We start from the raw sequence: 22,469 nt of genomic DNA on the forward strand, positions 1-22,469 counted from the left end.
ATCGGTACATTTTCGACATGTGAAAGAAAAATGTTGCGCTCTAGTTTCGATGTTTGCCCACGGAAGTGTTTCTCATCCTCGGTGGCTCTAATAATTTCCTATCAACCAGTTTGTTAACCATACTGCGACTCGATGCGATGTCGACGTCTCCCCGCCTCCACAAAACGACGAGGCAATTGTCAATAATGTTGTTGCATCCGTTCCTCGCATCGTTAGTCCGTCGTGTTCCTCCGGGGCGGAAAAGGCACGTCAGCCGTAATCGGTTAACGAGTAGACACAGGATATTTCATCGTCGGTCGGCGAGATCATTCTCGAGCCTAGTTTACGTATCGTCGATACGTTTGCCAGCTACGAGTCGCGCCGCTCTCTTTTTTTTCCCCTCTCCTCTTCACCGTCGATGCATCCACGTCCCGTTTTCATTCCAGCATCCGATATCTGGTCGTTGCCCCGTTTTCCATGGATTTCGGCCGCGCCCAACCCTCTGGCCGTCCCCCTTCGCGTCTCCGACTTTTCCCCCTCGTCTCTGGCCCGCGGAATCCGCGTTATCGGTCTTTCCGTGCGAACGCGACCAACGTTTTTTTCCAGACTTCTCGCTTCGACGAAGCAAGGACGAGACCGGAGGTCGAGAATCGTACCGAAAGGACGGCAATTTGTTCTCGTTCATTAAACGACGTTCTCCCCCGGTCGCGTCGAACGCGTTAGTTCTTGACGAATAGAGATCACCCGGGCTCCGCGACTACCGTTTAACGATCAACGACGGTAAAAAAGAAAAGAGAGAAAAAGAAAAGAAAGGAGAAAAGGAAAAAGAAAAAGGGGGCAAGTTCATTAAGTAGAACGAAGGAAGGGAGAAGAAGTGGCCGGATAAGCGGCATTAACGAGGCGGAAGGAAGGCTGCGCCCGATGTTCGTACCCTTAAGCGGGGTTTCCACATGTAAATTCGACTGGGGAAACCTCGCTGGCGCCACTGGTCGCTGCAGTGGAAGAGTGGAGGACAGGTATGCTAACTGACGCCAGTTAATACAAGTTTCTTTGCGATCAGTGGTACAAGTGTCAGAAGAACACTTGGAGGATGCGATAACGTATTAGGTCATTGCGTAAGTTCGTCCTCAAGACTGTGTCGATATTTAATTAAAAAAACTACAGAAATTTTATAGCGACGGTGTAATGACTATGTCAGAAAGGTGAGAAAATATTTAAAAATGAGAGAGATTACCATTTTTCATAATACTTAACATGTTGATCGCCACATGAATATTTGTGAATGTTTCTATGAGAATCGAAGCTTGTTTCGAGACAATGGAAACATACGTAATGTAACGCTTGTCGTAGTATGCATTTGTATAAAGTTATCGAAATACATGAACCTTAATCAGATTTATTGCAGAGCTCTCGCGTAAAACACGTACAATGCGATACACGGGTACACATGTCACGTTTATTCGGTTTAAACGTTTACGAGACACGGATATCAGAAAACACGTGTAATTAATAAATTCCGTGCTTCTTTATACGTGAAAAACGTGAATAACCGTGTAATATACATGTATCCGTGTAATATGGAAACGGGCATTTACTACACGGATTTCTACACGACATTACGTGTTACACGTGGAACCCGTGTACACGTGTATACATATAAATGAGGGCTCTAATTTATTGTCCATAACATCTTACTTTCAAGATTATGTTATTTAGTTTCATAATAAAAAGCTCTGTCACCCACATGTGGGTGATGCGGCGACGAACGTGTTAAGAGTATATTTCACATATTAATTTGAGTAGCAGTGGTATAAATGGAACTTTTAGGACGGGTGATATCGCGCCCTCTATACCAAAAAATAAGAAGTCAAACGACGACACAAATCCAGTCCATTTTTATAATAAATTTCTGTAAAACCAAACAACTCTACTTAGAAAAGAGACGTCTACGAACATTCGTGACTCAATGAATTATTATTACAATTTATAATTAGCTGTATGCTGATATAAGTGAAATTAAAATTGTACGTTCAAAAAGTCACTTTTAAATTACATATGTCGCCCTAGAAGCGCCACTCGAGCGCAAAGAGTGAATCGCATAGGAAAAACTATGGATCCGAGGATCGTGGATTCGAATCTCTGTGCAATATTTTTCGTTTAGACTCTTACAATAATGTTCCTCTGGGCGTATGAACGTTATCCAGTGGGAACAGAAAATTTGATCGTCGTCGTCCCATCACGTGAAAATATGAACTACGTGGCAGTAGCAGAAGCTTCCGTCAACTGATACCCGCGTCATCAAATTGGCGCCAAGCAAGCGTTGCCCGTGGAAAGTCCGCTTTATCCGTCGAAATTTCCGAAAAGTACGCGAGGATTCTTTACAGCTACTTTTCATCCAGGAGGCGGGGACGGCGGTACCGGTTGGCACCGGAATTCTGTCGGAATTCGCAAAGAAATTCGCGCTCGCGGCCTCTGTTCGCTCGTTTGTCTGGAAACGGTGCGCGCGGACCAGCCATAAGGAGGGCCGTAATTCAGGCGACATTCCGCGTTAAGGGTGTCTCGCAGAACCGACTCTCTTCTTTCTCCTCCTAGGTACGCTCTCCCCCGAGCCGAGAGTTTCATTCTTCGTCCTTCGATCTACCTTTTCCCGCTTTCCCCGACAAACGCAACACCGGACATAAATGCAATTCAAAGAAAATTACCGGGAGCGCTGGATATTATAAAACTAGCTCGAGCGAGTCTCGTGATACATTTTTATCGCAACTTTCAGGTACGTTTCGGATCATTTTTCTGTGCATGATTTCGATACCACCTCTGATACTTTCGTGTGGTGTACCACAGGTGCCCGAATGTGGTGTCGCACGCGGTCACGTGTGTCATCTATTGCCTCGAATCTTCGATGTGCACGCGCCTCCTTGCCGAGACGAATTTAATCACGTTACACGATCGTATCCCGCTGACGAAACTGGCAAAGTTTCTCGTAAATGCCAATACGATCGCATAGTCTGATTAGTCTTGGCTTCCTGTACATTGTTCGGTCCAATCTCGTTAACTACGGAAGCCGCTGTTCCTGTAGTCGAACGTTCGTACCTTTGGACAGCCATGCCACTTCCCTGTCACCAATAATTAGGGGAGAATCACCAAAGTCGTATATTTCGCGATATTTTGGGCAAATTAATATCGGAGATCGTACTTCCAAACTCCCGCTCTATTCAAACCATGTAATACAAACGCGAAAACAGTATACGAAGTCAATAATGTTTCTTCTCTAGGTTCTTGTCTAATCTACAGAAAAATTCGAGATCTGTCTACTACTTTCGCGCAACCTAGATGAAATTCATTCCATAAGCTACTTAATTTCCGGACACGTTTCCCGGAGCTCTCACCTACGGGAAATCTCTCTACGGAAGATCAATCCATGGATGGGAACGCGCTACGAAGGAATAAAGCGACGCTCGTTAACGAGCTCTTTGATTCGTCGAACCGTACGTAAGCAGATGCGACTAGCGTTCGTTAATTACAGCGTGTCGACGAGATGCAACTTTTCGATTGCAAGTTTAGATCGCAAATCGGGCCAAAGAGGTTCGAATAACGCGGCAGAGGGGGCGTAGCCGTTGCTTCGTTTCCCGCATCCACTTCCGTTTTCGCTCGGCCGATTTTCGATCTTCGGCAGCGTAGAGGGAAAGCACGATACGCGGTGGCATGTCGGGGCGTCGGCACGTCGGTCTAGCCGCGGGGAATTCCATTAGACGACGCTTCGTCTAAACGCTCCACGGTCCTCTCGTCGGGGGCCTCGAAGGAAGAAAATGCGAGGAGGAGACGAGCCCGTGGAAAAGTGTCAGAAAGGTAAAAGAAGACCGAAAGTTTCCTCGAGAGGCGGGCACATAACGTAAAAATTTAAGACTATTAGGTCAGCCGTAGCTGCTACCTTAACAATGCTGACACAGGTATTTAGCCCCGGGCACGAGCGTATCTTTTCTTTTGGCGCGCGGAACTCGCCGTGGGGAAAAAAGGAACGAGGAACACGGGGAAGACGGAGAATCGTGAACGCCCCAAAGGATGGGGGAACGGCGGAAGGAACTTGTGGAAACGCGGCACGGGAAAAATAAGAATTTCAAATCCAATTTTCCGAGGCATATTTAATAGCGCGCCAGGCATCTTTCCACCTCCTTCGCCATCATCGTCGTCGCGACTGCTTTTTCGGTCTCGCACGGACGATCCACCACTATTTTACCAGGTCCTCCTCCTTCGTCCTCATGAGAAAACGAATAATCGAAGAATACGTTTAAATTAGACCGGGGAACGAACAAGGAGATTTGCGCGAGAGAACTTTCGCGCTTTCGCCAACCGCTTCGGTTATATGTCGGTCAAGATGAGTTTTTCCCGAGCAATCGACGAGTCTGTCTCTTCCAGATTTTTAAGAACGGAAACGGAAAGAGGTGGTCGTCCGATTGCGGTGTTATTTTTATTGACGCGATCTGGGCAAACTGGCCAGTCTAACGTAAATGTTCGAACTGTTCATGTAAAGTCAAGAGCAAAATTGAACCCATCACAGAAATTTTTACAACAAATATTTATTATTATTCTAAGAATTTTTCTTATTACAGCCAAATGAGAACAAATTTTAAATGTTATACAGTAGTGCACGTATCCTGAGATTATAAAGAAATAATGATCAACATTGTTTATTATTATAGAAATAAATCATAACGAATAATGCCAATGTTGATCATTATTTCTTTATAGTCTCAGAAAACTCACACTATTGTGAAACATTTAAAATTTGTTCTTCTTTGGCTGTAATAAGAAAAATTTATAGAATAATGATAAATATTGTTTGTAAAAATTTGTGTGATTGGTTCAGTCTTGCTCCTGAGCGTATATTATATGGGACATAAATAATATCCTTCATGGAAGAAAATAAAAAGTAATGTCTCTTATATTTTGTAATTGAGGGGTGTGCTGCAATGATAAAGCAGCTCGATGTTTTTTTTTTATGAAGTTGGGATTAAAACATAAGGACGGATTTAAACACTTCATTTTTTGTCGATTTGACGGAGAGAGAGAGCACGAAGAAAACTGACATTTGCAATAACTTCACGATATTTTGTATTCTGCATTTTTGTTTGCATTATCAAATGTTTTAAGAATAAAATAAATATGCGTTTGACAGAAAATTTTATTCTCTTGATTTAAAAAATCCCTTAAATTTGCTTTTTAGAACGGGGCCCAATAAGGAGGCCGCATAAGGAATAAGGAAGTATGGAATCCGAAACAACATAATTTCATAATTAGGTACCTATGCTATGACACAAAAAAGAAGAAGAAAGAAAATTTCAAAAATCTGAATTTTAAAACGTTTTTTTTCAATTTTCGAAGAATTTAAAAAAATGGAGCTGCCTTCTTATCGATGCACACCCCTCAATTTCGATCAATTTCCACGAAACTTTACCAACAAGTGAATTTTTGAATAATCGCGAATCTCTATCTGAAATATTTAATAGAAACGAACCGGATGTCTTCCTACGTAACTTCGTTTCAAATAATACAAGTAGTCTGAAATTTCTCTTGGGTCTCGAACGACCCAGATCGCAGATGTGGAAGATTTCAAATAATCTGGACAAGGTGAAGACGGAGCGTTTCAATCGATATCCACGGATTAAAACGAATTCGATCCAATCTAAAAATCGTTAATCGAGCGCGAAGAGTATGCGGACGTCACTCTGGTCGCGCAAGAGAAAAATCGTAGCGATTTTCCTCCTGTAGATTCGTTACTCGTTCCAATTAGCTCCGATTCTCCGGCTCGAGACTTGAATCAATTTCGCGGAACAGTAGGTCACAGATGCCACCAATTACGTTCTGCCAATGGCGCGCCATCTTTTTCCATCTCTCTCCGTCGTGTTCAGGAAGCAGGTTAAATGATTTTTCTCCTCCCAGAAGTCGGAACGGCGAGGCCGCTCGAGCGAAGGAAAGCCATTTGACGACTTTACTCCAATAATTGTCGTGAGGGTCTGCGAGTATTACGACCACCTACTCGACCGTTTCCACTCGTTCCTTTACTCCCCTCCTTTTTATTTTTTTTTTTTTTTTTTATAGTAACCGGTAATAATTTCTCGATTCGATAAATTCGATACAATACGACGCGACACGCCACGGCATCGCGGCGCAACCGTAGCGGATATCGTACAATGGGTGATCAAAAAATGTTCCAATTTAGGCGGCAATTCCTCGCAAAAAAATATAGAATCGTTCAATCGTGCGGTGGCCATCGAAATCTGATATTTCCACGTCCGCGTTGCGCCCCCACCGTTTCCGTTTGCGTTCCAAAATGTTATCTTTTATTTTCGACGATAGAATTCCTGGAAAATTGTATGATTTCGAGGAGTAAATTACATTCCCTTGTTTCGAATCAAGCGTCCAGGTTTCACCGTTTAACGGGATATTTTAAAGGGCCGCTTTTGGAAGGCTCGTTTACGCCGCTCAATTTCGCGAATAGAAAACTGAAATGTTTCTCGACGGTGTAAAAGTTGTTCTTACGACGTGACCTCGCGTGCGGCATAGTTGCTGGTTCTACGTTCAACGTCGAAATCGGAAATAGCAAAATTGGAGAAGACTATAATGCAATGACCATCGTTCTTCGTCAATATTGCAATTGGGTTGGGAATATTGGTACATATGACTACGAAAATCTATAAAATGCTAAAAATACCGTGAAATCTTACGGTTATACCGCCGTTATTATTCGTGATTAAAACCCGTGTCTGGTTTTCTCTCGTAAGCTACGCGATGAGGTCGAGAATATTAAAAATCACACGCGTGGGTTTAAGACTCTGTCGGACGTTTTAAGTGTATTACTAGGACCCTCTTCCTTCGACTGTGGTGGGTCTGGTCCATGTCGTTACATTGTATATCTAGAGACTTTAATGCCTGGTATATTTTGATCACCGTCCGCAGTAGCGTTTCACGATGTTTTCATAACTAGCCGGCAACCTCCCCGAGGCAATCGTGCACAAACCGTGCACCTAACTTCAAATATCTCGCGGTTAATCGGCCGCTATTTGCCGAGGCACGCTTGTCTCTGTACACCGGCGGAATCGCGGCAAAAGTTTCGTCATTAGTCTTCAAAGTCGTAGCACGTCTACCGAACTTATACCCTTATTCCTCGCGGCTATTAATATCGTTAGACGTCGGATGTTGGCCCTTCTTGTCATTAATTATAACCGCGTTCGAGCAGTCTTTCTACTGGTTTTTCCCTTTGTCCTGTGCTCGCGACCAACCCGAATATATAATGGATGATTCCGTGCGAATCCGCTGAAACTCGTAAACCAATCTGCGCGGTAGTTCGTGGAATCAAAAATTCATCGAGACTCGCCGGAATAAATTTTGTTCGAAGCGGTGGATGAAAAATGTAACTTTCCCACGTTCACACGGCCGAGTGCAATACAAAGAAACGTTGTTAATTAACAGAGACCGTGAAATCGCGGTGGACGGTGTCGTTGAATACGCTCCAAGGAAATTTTCATTTTTCCGCAGAGAGCATTCGAGTGTCTCGGTGAATAATCAAGCCTCGAGCGGTACCTAGCTGCTCGTATTAAACGAACTATTTATAAAACGATGAATAGTCATCGAGGATAATGAGGTGTCCGCGGGACCGCGGTGCTCGCGCAATTACACGGACGGTTGTAACATTTATTCGTACACAACGTTGCGGAGATATCGCCTGACGGCGGCCGGACCGCGGAATCGGGGCTGCGTTCGCAATTTTTCAAAAGTTAGAAAGCGTATTTAACGGGGAATTACAAAGTCAAATTCATCGGTACGACGCAAAAATTACACGGACCGGTAATTTGCATTCGCGTCTTCTGAAATTCCAGGAAAATGGAGGAATCCGTGGGAAACGATATCATCTCGCGGAAACGTTCTCGCGCGGTGGATCGCTGATCGTTTTGCCTGGAACTTTTCCAAACCGACTCAAGTCGAGAACGTTGAACACGATAAGTGCGGTTACCTTGAAACGTTTCATTTCTTGTTTTTTTGTTTTTCATTCCTCTCTCCTCCTCGATCCACAGTGTCGGGGAGATATATAGGAACGAGCGATAAATTTCGTTGGCCCCTGGGGCGGTCATTAGCCGGAGTTGAAGCCGTTGCATCGTCAGCAAGCTTTGGCCGTATATAACGAAATTAAAATACTGCCAAATAAGCTGATTAAAAACCCCACTTTGGCTGTCGTTCCTCTCCTCTTGTTCATGCTCGTTCCGTCGTGCCCGTATACCACAGGAGGTAAAGAGATACAGCGGCACTCGTTAGAAAAAGAACCGTACGTAAATTTGATATCCTCCCTCTCCCCCCTCTGCCCCCGAACTCAACCTCGTTTCTCACACGAATTTTCTTTTAACCCTTATTTCGTACCGTTTCATCAGTGGCGCAACCATTACATGGTAAAAGGCGCCCGCAGTGTGCGTTCCCTTTCCGCTCTTTATACAGTGGTGAATCGCGGTAACGATTAATCAGATTTCGACCTCTCCGATGCCCGCGCATTTCGAACTCTTTGTTTCGGGCACCATTCCACGCCGTATCGATCGATTTTCTCCCTTCACGTCACGAATTTCGATGATATCGAAATATGTTTTTAGCGGTCCGTACGAAATTCGGAGGAGTTTATCATCACTTTCCTCAAAGTTTTTGCAACTCGTCGATTTCTACAAAAACTGCCATTATAAATGAATATTTAACGCTAAAACTATTAAAGGTACCGTCTGCTTTTTTCAAAGAAGGATGAATCTCTCCGAATAAATTCTACTCGATAACTACGAAGTTAAAAATTTATATACGAAGACACTTTTCACGAAAATATGCTCAACACCGCGAGCTTCGAGGGTTCGTATTGCTCCAAAAACTACGAAGTCAAATAGACGATGACTTAAATCACCCCTAATTTCGCACACTCTACGATATACTTCGACGTCATAAAAGTCCCATACACCGAAGTACAAGAGCGATCGAATTCACGTGGAACCCTTGGCTTCGACTTTTAGATATTCACCGTGAACTCACCCTCCGTTCCCTTCCGTCGAGTTTCTCAAAGTTCGACGCGTTGTTCGCAATTTCCATGATATTTGTTTCCTGGCCAACTTTTTCGTCGAAAGTTTAGCGCGAAAATATTTTCACCCTCTTCCGACCCGCCGTTTCCCCTTCCTCGTCGCGCGGAAACCCTCGCACGCTGTCGGCGTTTTCGATCCGTCCGTTGTTTCCTCCCATCGCGTCAAAGCAGATTCTCGAACCGTGGTGTCGAAATTTTAAGAACGCTCGAGAACTCTCGAGACGCATTTTACAGCGCCGCTAAAGACTCGACGGATATAAAACTGCCACGCACAAAAGCGCGGCTTTGAATATACCTCTCTCCCTCTTTGTGCGCGGCACTCGAGGCCGAAGCTCGACTACGAATCGAAACGTATTCTCCCGGCGTATTCCATTTGCGTTCGTAGAAGCGAATTCAAAACGGCAACAATCGCGATTACGGGCTGCGACTGTTTCTCTCGGCGAGTCTAAATCGGCTCCGGCGGAAGGAGTTGTTTCCATAACGACCGCTACAAGGGCGGAGCTTTGAAACAAGGGAACTTCGGGGACTCGAAGGATCGGAAAATTTTTAGACGATTTCGTCGGATGAGCAGCAATTTATGCGTGGGCGTGAAATATAGTTTCGATGGGATGGGAATAACTAAAATCATTGCGTAACGCGATAATTATTCGTAGCCATTTTGGACAGATTGATCGAGCAAGAAGCGTTTGATAAAACTCGTTGAAATTAATACTAAACCTACCGACATTTATTTTTATCAATTCTACCGTGATCGATTAAATAAGAAGTCTTAGAGACATTTTTTTAATTCCATGCAAAAATATTTCACGTGATACTAAATTCAATAATACATGAAGCAATTGTATATGTATAATTTTTATATTGTACAGGGTGGGGCAATAACTATTTACCACCTCAGATATCTTCGAAACTGTATGTTTCACGAAAATATTAGCTGAAATAAAATTGCACAGTACGAAGATGTTATGGGCACCGGATGGCTCTCTTCGTAATGTGGAATTTTATTTCAGCAAATATTTCCGTAAAACTTATAGTTTCAAAGATATCTGAGGTGCTAATAGTCGACTTTAATAATTCTGATACTTAGGAAACCCTTCGCGAACCTATCCTAAATGTTTTATTCTACCCTAAGACTCAAGTAAAATCAACTTGTAAATAATTACGACGAATGCTCGGACGCCATTTCATTGAAATAATTGTGCTCCATCGATTCCTACTGATCTCAATGATTATTCAGCGCCGAGCAATAACACACCAAAGAACCCTCAATTTCTTTCGTATTTCTCTGGTTAATACTCCGGGGACGGGGTGTGAAAAATGAAAGGAAAAGGAAAGCGGGGGAACGAGAGACATCGGGTGTCCCATTTCAAGGAGCATAAAGTCGCGCGAACGCGAATGATAAATTTTCTATGGCGTGGAAGATAAGTTTCTCGCCTACAGAAACGCGACTGTCACGGATGACAAGGCGATGGAATGGTAATCCCTTGGTCCAGGGTCAGTAGAGTTTCCGTTTCGGGACGAGCGGCGGTGGGTAAGGCTGAGGCTAAAAGACGTCGAGCAGGAGTTGCTCTTTTCCCCGAGGAGCGAACCAAGCAAAGGGAGACGGAGAAATCTCTCTTCGCTTCTATGTAGCAGACTCGCGGGCCAATGCCGGTGAGAATTCCGCGCAACAAAGCTTGGCTCGACGAGCTGCTGGGATATAGAGGAAGGTTGGCAAGACAGGTGGATGCGCAACGCTGCGCCGGAAATGCCAGAGGCATCGGAGACAGTGGCCGCTGCTGGCCGTTCCAAGACGAAAAGCGACTCGAAAGCGAGCCAGAAGGATTAGGTTTCTCGGCGAAGGCCGACAGGATACTCGGGCTAGGCGTATCTTTCAGTCTAGGTCAGTCCCAGGTGGCTGAAAATCGATCTCAGAATCCAATAATTAGAAGCACAAACATTTTATCGCGTTAAGGGGTTGCGACACTTCGATCGACTGAGAACTGGGGTAGCTTCTGGAACTCTTTCGGGAGTATGTTATTCCATTGAACAGGATATTATTTAGCGCAGTCGTGACCGGGCAAATATTTTACGTTTCTAATACCTCGCGCTGACGAAAATAATAAAATTCTGAAGCTGGACTACGCGAATTTGTATTATTAGGGCGACGATAAAAATAACAAAATATGTTTTGAAATATCGACGTAAATATGTAGTGTATAAAATAAAAAGATTTTCATAATTTTTTTCATTACCAGGAATTTAAAGTGAAGTTAATTCACGCCAGTGGTCGCGAATGCGTTAATATTTATTATTACAATTATATTTATCATACACGAATTTGTGCATATTCTGAAATTCAGACCTATTGAATTAGAAATTTTGATTGAATTTTGTTTTAATTACTACATGTAGATATTCGACTAACTATTCCATTTAACACACCGATGCGAGTATTGCACAACATTAACTGATGAAATTTATTAATGAACTATTCCGTGCTTAGGAACGAAAATAGATGCAACACCGAGCACTAATTAATCAAATAACAAAGAGTACACGTATCGAGCCAACTAAATCTATAGACAAATTTTAATTTATGAAAATCTTATGGTCAATTGGAACAAGATCCAAAAAATAGGTTGTTTGTTTGGCGGAAGAGGTTTCTGATCGTAGGATCACTTGAAACAAAAAAGGAAGAAGAATCCATTCTGGGAAAGACGCTTCAATTTAAGAGAGGCAACGACTCTGTCCCTTATATACACCCCTCACCCTGCATCCCTTGCACCTCTGGGATGGCTCACGACTGACTCTGACTGAATGCGCTTGGTTGGTTCGTCGGTTGAACCTAAAACGAAGGTCAACGAGGGTTCGAACTCCGCGCGAGTTTTACGAGCGTCTTTAGGGGCTCGTTAAATACGGAAAAGCAACTTATCTTTAGTACGCGGTGTAAGGAAAAGCTCGAACAGATAGCAGGTTTACGAAGAATCCCGTTAATCGAACCGAATCGAACAGGAAAGGGAGGCGAAACATAAACACACACACACACACGTAGCTTGCTCTCACGAACGTTATCTGGCGCAGCTTCCTCGCTGTTAAAAGTTTGAGGTACGACGCAAATTGGGTGGTCGTTGCAACATTTTCCGTTTACCATAGCAGTATGCTACCTTCGAAACACGAGCGAACAATAACACCCGTTATCCTCTGCCACGCGATAGCGATAACAATTACGAGCAACAGAGGGGTATGATTATCGTGCAAGACAACATTGCATCCAGGTTTATTTGGCTAAGGAAGCATCGGTCGCGAGCATCGGTTACGATTTAATCAGCGGCAATCAGCCACAATGTTAAATGAGAAATTGTAACTCCGTAGGCTCGACGACGGACGATCGTAACTGGGTCAATCCAAGTCCAATCGATCATTTCTCGCGGTGGATGTCGAAGATTTCATCGAAATTGCATTACAGTGTAGAACACGGAAAATTAGGCAGCCTTCGAGCCATTGTTTAGCAGGAAGTGGAATGAGTCTGTTCCTAGCCACACATAATTCTCCTATAATTACTCACTGTTATAAAGATACTTTATAATATGACAAAATAGTAAAGATATAAATTATCCGTCTTGTCTGAGCAGATATATATATACATTCTACTCGTCTGACCAGGCATAAGCTGAGTAGACAAACCTGGCAGTGGAATGATTCGGTTCCTGGTCAGACAAAGTTCTACTTGCAGTTGTTCGTTCCTACAAAGATAAAGTACAATAAATTAGTGAAAATATTAGAAATTTCCAAGTCGAAAAAAGAATTCTGTTGACACTAAGATTTAACATTCCACATCCATATGACACTCCTTATAACTAATCTTCCTTCGAATATCACTTTAATCTACCATTAAGTACCAACATTGCTTATCCTCGACACTTTAAACATAAATTCTTACATACTAAAGCCTACTAAAATCTGTTAGTTTCTACGTGGAAAATTGTTCCTGTTACAAATCCATGATCACCTGTGAGCTAATTACACCTGTATCACTATTTCACGGCAACGAGACCAGTCACGCACCCCTTTCGAAACTTTTCGAATCACGATGTGACACATAAGAGACAAATTTCATTGAAATTGCATTACGGTGTATTAGAACACGGAAAATTAAGCAGCCTTCAAGTCAAGTTAAGTTTACCTTTTAAAATTCAGAGAATGGATGCGCTTTTATAAATAATCGCGTAACCCTTTCGAATCGAAATACGAGAAAAACGAGGAAGCACTCTTTATTTTGGAATCGTCAAACGCAAATCCGATTTCCGTATCAAGGATTTTATAAAATTTTATCCTTGGAGCATACTGTCTAAAGCAGACGCGAACAAACGCGAAACATCGCTTTCGGGCATGAAACATAGTTCAGAACGTGATGCGAGCAATTTAGGAGTCACGCACGTTTTACGAGCGAGGGCGAGCTGTAGGCCACCGGCTCGTAAAAATTCAACGGTACGAGTTTCGGGTCCGCGTACAAAAAGATTCGAAGCCAAAATAAAAGCTAGCAAGCTTGATTTATGACGATTCATTTTCTTCTGGCGATTACGCTACCTTGTTGTTGGATGTATCGCGATTAGGTGGCAATCGAGGTTTTTGTCGCTCCGACGAAAGATTGCTATACACAATCAGAAGCAAAACTGAACCAATCGCACAAACTTTTTTAACTGACTTCGGAAAAGTGGAGGTTACTCAAATCGACATGTATATTTTTTTCTTTTTTTACAAAACTAATTATTATTATTGAAATAAATCGTAACAAAAAAAAGCCAACGTTAATCATTATTACTTCGTAGTCTCGGGGAAAAATACTATTGTATACCATTTAAAATTTGTTCTCCTCTGTGGTAATAAAAATTCATAGAATAATAATAAATATTTTATGTAAAAATTCAGTTTTACTTCTCACTGTAAATACCTATCACACGTATCAACTCATGCTCTGCGTATTTACTTAAATTCAGTTATGGTTCAGTCCATGGTGAACGAACGTAAACCATCGATAGCGAAAAGAAGGAGAAGCGATACGGCGATCGATGGCTCTCGACCTCCAGTGCGTAAGACACTTGGTTTCAACCGATACTCTAAACTGCGATTAAACTTTGCTCTTCCGGGTGGAATCGAGCAAAGAAAAATCGTCTCGACGCGGGGGAAAGTTTGAACAGAAAAGTTTAATCGAGCAAATTACACCGGGGAAACTAATTTGTCGAATATACCAGAAGTTTCAGCGAGTCCCTCGAGAAGATAACTCTGGAAACGGAGGCCCGATGTTGCGAGTATTCGATATTTATCGCGACAGGACCCTCTTAATAAGGATAGGAAACGCGTGGCGATAACCTTGTTTAAATTCCATTTATTAGATTTCCCAAGGTCGATCGATCGGACTACGAGGGAAAACTGTAACGGTGCCGTTGCAACGACCAGACTCCGAACCCCCGAACCACCCCCTCCACGACCATCTTGATTAATCGAGAACGATGTCACGCCGCACCTGCGAGTATCCTCGAATACGTTTTTCTTTAATTACGCGTGCTTCCGGCAATTTCGCGTATTTCTCGCCTATTTAAAATCCTAGCACTCTCTTTCCGTTTTCCCTCTACCGTTTCCCTGCTCTTTCGTTTCCCGACGACTCTCAACGCGAGGGAAACACTCCGCGGCACGCCTCCGGACATACCAGAGGGTTGTTCGTGCAAAGGCTGCAGAAAAGATGAAATCCATCCTTCTGTCTCTGCGCCGCCTCTTTCTACTTCCGCTTTTTCTCATTTTCTTTATTTTTAAGCTTCTCTGCGTTCCTTTTGGCTCCGCGTCGTGTCTCAATGGTTACCCTTGTCGCGTCGAGCTATCCCTTCTTTTTATCAATTAGAAACGCCTTGCAATCCACCGTCTGATCCGGGCAAATATAATCCCTCCCTCCGCGCCAGTATTGACCAGATTATAATCTGATTTATTGTTATCGATTTAATCGAATCAACGATCGACGTTTTACGATCGCTATCTACTTAAAATTAACGTTCACGGGGTTGATGCGTTAATCGTTAATTGTAGAATAATCACGGTTCTTCTGGTGAATTTTATTCGCGAGGATGGAATATAGTTGATTAACCCTTTGCGCGTGGAAGGTGACTGGGTCGCATCTTAATGTGATGCTACAGGGTGTCCCAGAATTTGTATAAGTAGTATGATTATAGTCGGTGGTTTTTCGTTAATAATTCAAAATCCAAGCACCATCCAACATTTTTGGAAACGAAATTGTGGTTCAGAATCGTCTCAGCTACCCACCATTTCTAGTTCTTACATTAAGTCTGGGACACCCTGTATAATTCGAGAGGTGACTCTCGGTCACCACTAGGTTCGATGCAGTAAATCAACACTAATTCTTGTTCAAGTTTAATTTCATCGGAACTCGAAGTATCAATAACATGATTGTCGAAGGGGGTAAGGGTGACCTGATTTTCAAACCTCAAAGTATAGATCTCATCTTTGAAGTAAATCTAAGCTTAGCATTCGTGACAGTAGAATGCTAAGGAACCATCTCGAGCTGCTGGCAGGTACCAGAAGAAAAGTCCTCGAGTGCAAAGGGTTAACTCGCGACCTATTAGCGAGCCTCGTTCACGCTCTACTACAATGCGCATTTATCGAGATCAGGAGACGAAAATCTCTCGGGAATCGATGTGAATTTCACATCTCTCAATTCGATCTGCCGGAACATTCTACCCGACCAATTTTCTGGTAAAAGAGAAACCTTCGAACCGTTAGCCTCGAAAAAAGCGAGTCACGGGTGAAAAATAATAGGCTCGAATACGATGGAGTCGTAACCGTGTTTGACTCGTAGCAAGCTATATCTGCAACGTTCCCGAAACGAGACCTGTCGAATTTTCATTCGCGGTGGAAATTTCTGATACCGCTCGCGGTTAAAAATATCGAAATCGTACGGCGGAGCTACCTGTTACGCGGAGAAACGGAATTACTACGAGTTCCCTTCCAACCGCGTCAGCAAAACAGCCCCGTTGCGGCGAACAACTCGATATTACCTCAGAAATTGACTTTGGTTGTCCTGGAAGAAACCGAACGAGAGCAGAAGGATCGATGGCTGTTTTATTCTCATGTTCAGTGTGTCCTAGGCTATTCGACTAACGTCATCCGCGTTACGTTGGAAGTATTAAAAGCGATTTATTAGATATAAGAAAATTGTAATACTTTAGGGGAAAGTTCCAGATGTGAATCGTTCGGGAAGCTAGGAGTTCGTACCGAAGTAGGTCAGAGTATATGCGATTCATAGGTTACAATTTCGCTCATATTTATTATACTAGCAGCAGATTTCTTACATTCTCCTTGATTTATTATTCCCCTAACCTCGTTTCAAATTTGCTGCCGTGCAGTTTTTCGCGCGCACCTCCCTGTTTCCACTGCCAAATCGAGGGGACGCAGAAAACCACGTAGAGGATGAACAGTAGGTACAAGAAAAATGAGAAGTTATAAAAACATGTCGAAAGTATATCATCGATAATATGGACCAAATCGAAATATACTTATAGACACTTTAAGTTCGGAGTAACGTGTTAGATACGCGAAGTTTGTCCAATACCTAACGGAGCACCCTGTACGTAGGTATATTACGTACACATATGGACGAATGGGAGGCAAGGCAAAAGGGAGGACCGGAAAAATAAACGAAGCAACTCATCGTCGCGAGATAGAAGAAAGGAGAGGGAGAGTAAAGAGGTGAGATACTCAGAGAAATCGTGCTAGGAACACACGGAGTTCCTCTCTTGTTTCGGCGCACAGCTAGCACTCGAAGCGGAGACGGCATCCGAGGAAAAATAAAAGCTAGCTCCTCGGGGCCAGGTCACCCTTTTTCCTTTTTAGTCCCGGCATTCCATTCTGCCTGGCTCCGTCTTACCTCCTTGTAGCCTACTTACCCTCCGCGCTTCTCAATATTACGCTGTCGCCTTTTTGGGAATTATTAAAGGGAAAACATCTCTCGAAGCCGCTTTCTCTTCCGTTGCTGGGACCGTTTGGCGCGTAACCGTCCATTCCGGTACTTTATACCGAATAAAACGGATTTGGTGCAGCGACAGGAAACCAACCGATGCCTGAAAACATCCGTGGCGGCATCGATTCGGGTTTTCCACGAAACTTTGGGAAGGAAAAGCGAGCCAGGTGCAAAAAGTCGACGAGAACAAGTGGTAATTAAGAGTAGGTGTTTCATCGTATTAATGATCGTGATCGGATGCGAATTTTATTGCGACACTCCTACTCGAAATGATGTTCTATTTGAAAGGAATATTTTTATAGGAAATAGTTAATTTTATACATAGAGTCAGTCCTTGAAGTATTCGTACCTTCTGTATCTATCGGAAAAATTTGCCTAATTTAGATGATCGATTTTTCATTCCTCATTGTAAATATGTACACGAATAAATTTTACACATTTATATATTTACAATAACAAATTTATTTGGAAACATGCAGCATTCATTTAATTTAGACAAATTTCTTTAATTGATACAGGGGGTGCGAATACTTATGGGACTGCTTGTATATAATATCCCTTACTTATAAGGGACGTTTTCCTGCTAAGGAAAATATTTGTTCACGCAATAAATATAAGAAACTAATTCGAACGGAGCATTCTGTTTTTTATATTCATAGCAAGCGTACGATAAGTATTTTTCATTTTTATTTCCATACTTCTGGTCCTATTGATCGTACATAGCTCCCCAAGGTCCCATTTTTCTTGTTACATAGTGTAGCTTTAGGAATGCCCCATACACTTTCCCGGGCCAAGGCGTGGAAAGTGACAAAGTAATGTATAATAATAAGGCATTTTAATTAACTTCTGAAACGCTGTATTCTTGAAATAATAATTAAAGAACTATGTCACTCTTCCGCGAATAAGTTGCTGCTTAATGACTGCAGAAGTGTCCCTTTTCACCTTTTTCTCAGCAGAATACATCAAATTTGAATCTAAATTCCGATCGTAATTGGAATAAAATTGCCTCCTAATTATCGCGCGTATTAAATCTCTGAATTCTGGCCCAAATGAGAATCCTGCCGACGAGAGCGAAGCCAAGGGTGAGCCTAATCTTGATTACTTCGCAACATTTAACGTCGTTCATCCGCGCACAACAGAACCATGGAAAGTTGTATCGAGTTCTCGCGAAACTTTCCACGGATATTCTATATTTCACACACCGTTGCTCGAATTTCAAAGTGCGGTAACCGAGCCATTATTACTTGCAAACGGAAGTTCGGTTCACAACCGCGGTAAACATGATTTACCATATTCAACGTTTCGTCTAACGAAATAAACGATATTCCATTCAACGGGAAGCTCGTACAACTAAATGCACGATCGCATCGCGAGTCCGTGCAAGAAAACTTTCGGGTATGATAAAAATAAAAAAAAAGGACTCGAATTACGGTTGCTGTTCAAGTTGATTGCTAATTTGTGAATTCATTCGCGAAGCAGCAAACAGCAAATCCTGTTTCGAAAAATACGGATCTCATTTCTCGATGAATTTTACGAACGAAACGGCGAGTCGGATATTTTTATTCGTTATTCGGGAATAAAATTCACCCGACTCTGCTCGCCAAAGACTTTTGGAGCGACGTAAAGTAGCGTATCGATCGAGGGGTCTCGACGTAACGACACAATGAGAGAAGACCATTCCGTGGGAGAAAAAGAAGACATGGCAAACGAAAGAAGGAAAAATAGAATGAATAACCGTCTCGCGAGGGAAGAGGGAAGAGGGATACCCGAAGATGTTTTCGAGACAAATGAATTAAAACTGCCCTCTGTTCCTTGCGCGCGATCCTCGTGCTCGCAGAAGGGATAACGAGGTAAGAGCACGGACGCGTTTTTGAATAGAAAATTAGCACTCAAATTCCACTTGAATAGCTTAATCTCTCAGTTCTTCCCGGTCTCTTGCCGAAGCTGAGATGGTTTCTCCTCGAGAACCCATTGTACTCCGCGGGGGAACATACGTCCGACGGATTTCTGTCAGAGAGCAACGATAGTACATCATCTCGTTCGTATGGAACATTAGTGAATTATCTATATGTACTGCACATAATGTAACGAATACTTTCACTTCTTCACTTAGATTTCGAGTGCTTTTTGCCACCGATTCTTTCTCCGCGAAGACGCGAAGAATCTCCAACGTTAACGACGACGACAATGATGGGATACTATTAGCCGTTTGCACTCGAGAGGTGACTCTCAGTCACCGTTAGGTTTCACGCAGCAAATCTACAATACCTAATGTTTCTTTAGGTTTCATTTCTTCGGAGCTCGACGTATCAATAAAATGATTGTCGGTGAGGTAAATGTGACCTTATTCCAAAATCTCGATAGCTTAGAATTCATAGCAATAGAATGTTAAGAAACATCTCGAGTTGCTGGTAGATACCAGGACAAGAGGCCTCGAGTGCAAAGGGTTAGGTTGTCCCAAAAGTTTCTTCCATTTCATTAATAAGTAACACACACACACACACAATATTTTGTGTCTAATGTTACAATATTGAATTGCGTACGATTCATTTTGCTCCGTTACTGTTACAACGTTAACATCTAAGAAATTAGGTTGTCCATTTATATAAACATTGCCATGAAAAATAACTGAGTGCAAGTCACGGATGAAACTTTTGGGAGAACCTAAGCTAGCTTACGCGGTTTACATCACTCCGAAACGGAACGCTCCCGATCGAATCTAAATGACGTTTGGAACACTCGACAAACGGCAATCCGGCACACAACGATAAAACAGAGCGAAAGGAAAAACAGCGGACGCGTATCGTTTTTTGTTTGATGAATAGCTTTTAGTTCCCAGGTATCGATCTGGGGCGGAAAACGCGGAAGAATGTTTTGAAAACCGACGCGAGGAATGGCGATGAATCGACGAGAAAGCTGCAACGGTTTGCGAGTTCGATGCATCGATACGCGTTGATCCGAAGGCGATCGCTCTGACTAAAGGGAGACAGAGGACACGCGTAAAAGGGAACGAAAATCCAGGGACGAATGGGGACGCGATAAATGTAGCGCGGTTACCAATCGCTGCGGATAAAAGCGATCCAGACGATAGAGACGATCGCGATAGAAAATTTTCCGAGACCCGAATCCCAGCCATATCCCTCCATTTCCTTATCGATGCATACAGGGAAAAGCAGCGACGGCCAACCTGAGAGCTCCGCGGTTCGTGGCTCTTTGAGGTATCTCTACGCGTATATTTTGTCGATTGTGTCTCTTCCTCGATTATAAATTAACCCTTTGCGATCTGCGCCATCTCGTTACAAAATACGCGAACAGGAATCGCATTGTCTTAAATAGTCTAAGTTTGAAAACGTGTCTTTTTTGGAAACTAAATTTGGAAAACGTGTCACCACTGCAAACGTAAAGGATCTTTCAAAAGAGGCCTCGGAATTTTGTTTTTTAATATATATTTAATGATGTATCATTTATATTGTAATATATATTGAATTTGTTCAATTCGCATACTTTAAATGAAGTACACATGATTCTAATTAAACATAATTAAGAGTGTCCACTACGCCACGTTGACAGGCATATTTTATTACTAAAAATAAAACCCTGGAGCCTTTTTTAGAAGACTCTTTGCTTCATAGTCTTTCCACGTAACGCCTGCTCATATATTTTTCTCTAAATCTCTGTATATGTATACACTATATTTTGGTTTGCTTTCTCGCGCAGTTTCAATAAGGAACCATACATTCTTTAAAAATTGTCTCTGCATAAATTTATTCTACATAACCACTAACAAAATTTGCTACACAGGGGACATCCGAGTGCAAAGGGGTAATGGTAATGTTGTAACTTACATTGGTTTAGAGGTAAGGTCAAAACACTTGCAGGATGAGATTTTTAATATACAGGTCAATTTCATAATTTCAGAAAGGGTCGTGATTAATTAATCGATTCGCTCTGGATTAATACCTCTACAGCATTGATACACCTACGCTCATAAATATGTGGACGCTTCCTCAATTAAAATAAATATGTATAGAAAATTACGAATCTATTAATGTCAATTCATTATCATTACGAATCTTTAATATCATTCATGTATTTGTATAATACTCTGTATTGCATTACGTAATATATTTCACCAATTATTTATTTAATATCTTGGCAGTAATGATAGAAGCAATTCAATTTTCTTTTCACTAATGTATCCGCTATGTGCTCTTAAAATTTCTTTCATCAATCTTGATACCATAAATATTGTATTCATTTCATTATTATGTCCTAAGTAATACTATTTATTTACTTTTGTAATATCTCGTCGTACATTTTTTTCAGATGTCGGACGTTTCTTCTGTCTCAATTAAAACTCTAATATCACATCCGAATACATATCCGAACTAGAGTTTAGTAACAAAAGATTAGACATTCATTGAAGGTGGTAAGTGTCCACATATTTATGAACGGGGGTATATGTGTATCGACACGAAGCTCCGGTGACTCCAATTAAGGCCGATCGCACACCGTTGAAAACCGTTTGCGCCGCTAATTTCAAATCGGTTGCGTCGTGTGCGATCGGCCTAACTCAATTATTAATTAACCAATGCAACAAGTTCTCTATTGCAATAATTGTCAGCACAAATTATTGCAAAAGCATTATTGATATTCGACTAACTTTGGAAAGAAATACATTGGGCAAATTTCGGGTGTTATAAGTTGTATTCAAGAAAGTGTTCGTTTATAATTTTGTCAAAATTGATTGCGCGCGACGCCCGCATCCCCATTAGAAATCCCTGGTGAAGTATGCGGCTTTCCGAATGCCAAAAGGTCCCCTGTCCCTGGGTTGGTAAAATGTCAGTTATAAATATCCGCCCAGTTATGGTTAATTGCACGGTTACAAAACCCGAGCGTGCGATACCTGGTGCAACCAAGTGTCCCCTGTTACGTTTACCCAGAACATTTGGAATCCTGTTTTTCCGCCCAATGTAGCACGACGTCGCGAAATCGCTCTTGGAAAACAGTGCTTTCGTGCGACTCCTGCCGGAATAAGTGTACCAAAGATAAGGAATATAGCATTCCATTGCGCTATTAAATGTTCACAAAGGCTTCAAAACTATTTCGATGTGTTTTTCGGTCGTTCCTCCATGCGCGGCTACCATAAAGGCCTAAAATATACTTTTTGCAGCCCTTTATACGTAACTGGCACTTCGGCCCGCTTATCGACTTTCTTCTCCCGGCAATTCCAAACGCGAGTGCACGAATCGCCGTTCGTTCCCTCTTTATTACATCTCTTCGTAATTCTCGAGCGTTTTCGTGGATGGAAACGTGCTCGGATAACGGAGGTGAATGCATCTACTTTCGATAGACGAAACACCGGCTTTTATTTCGTCTTTC

At 42.3% G+C, this 22,469-nt stretch overlaps 1 long non-coding RNA gene across 2 annotated transcripts in view; it reads right to left on the bottom strand.

Moving 5' to 3' along the window:
- Window positions 1-22,469, bottom strand: part of LOC128892563 (uncharacterized) — a 124,069-nt gene that overhangs the window by 54,509 nt on the left and 47,091 nt on the right. The window lies entirely within an intron of this gene.

The sequence above is a fragment of the Hylaeus anthracinus genome, unplaced genomic scaffold (assembly GCF_026225885.1).
Source record: "Hylaeus anthracinus isolate JK02 unplaced genomic scaffold, UHH_iyHylAnth1.0_haploid 12002, whole genome shotgun sequence".
Taxonomy (NCBI): domain Eukaryota; kingdom Metazoa; phylum Arthropoda; class Insecta; order Hymenoptera; family Colletidae; genus Hylaeus; species Hylaeus anthracinus.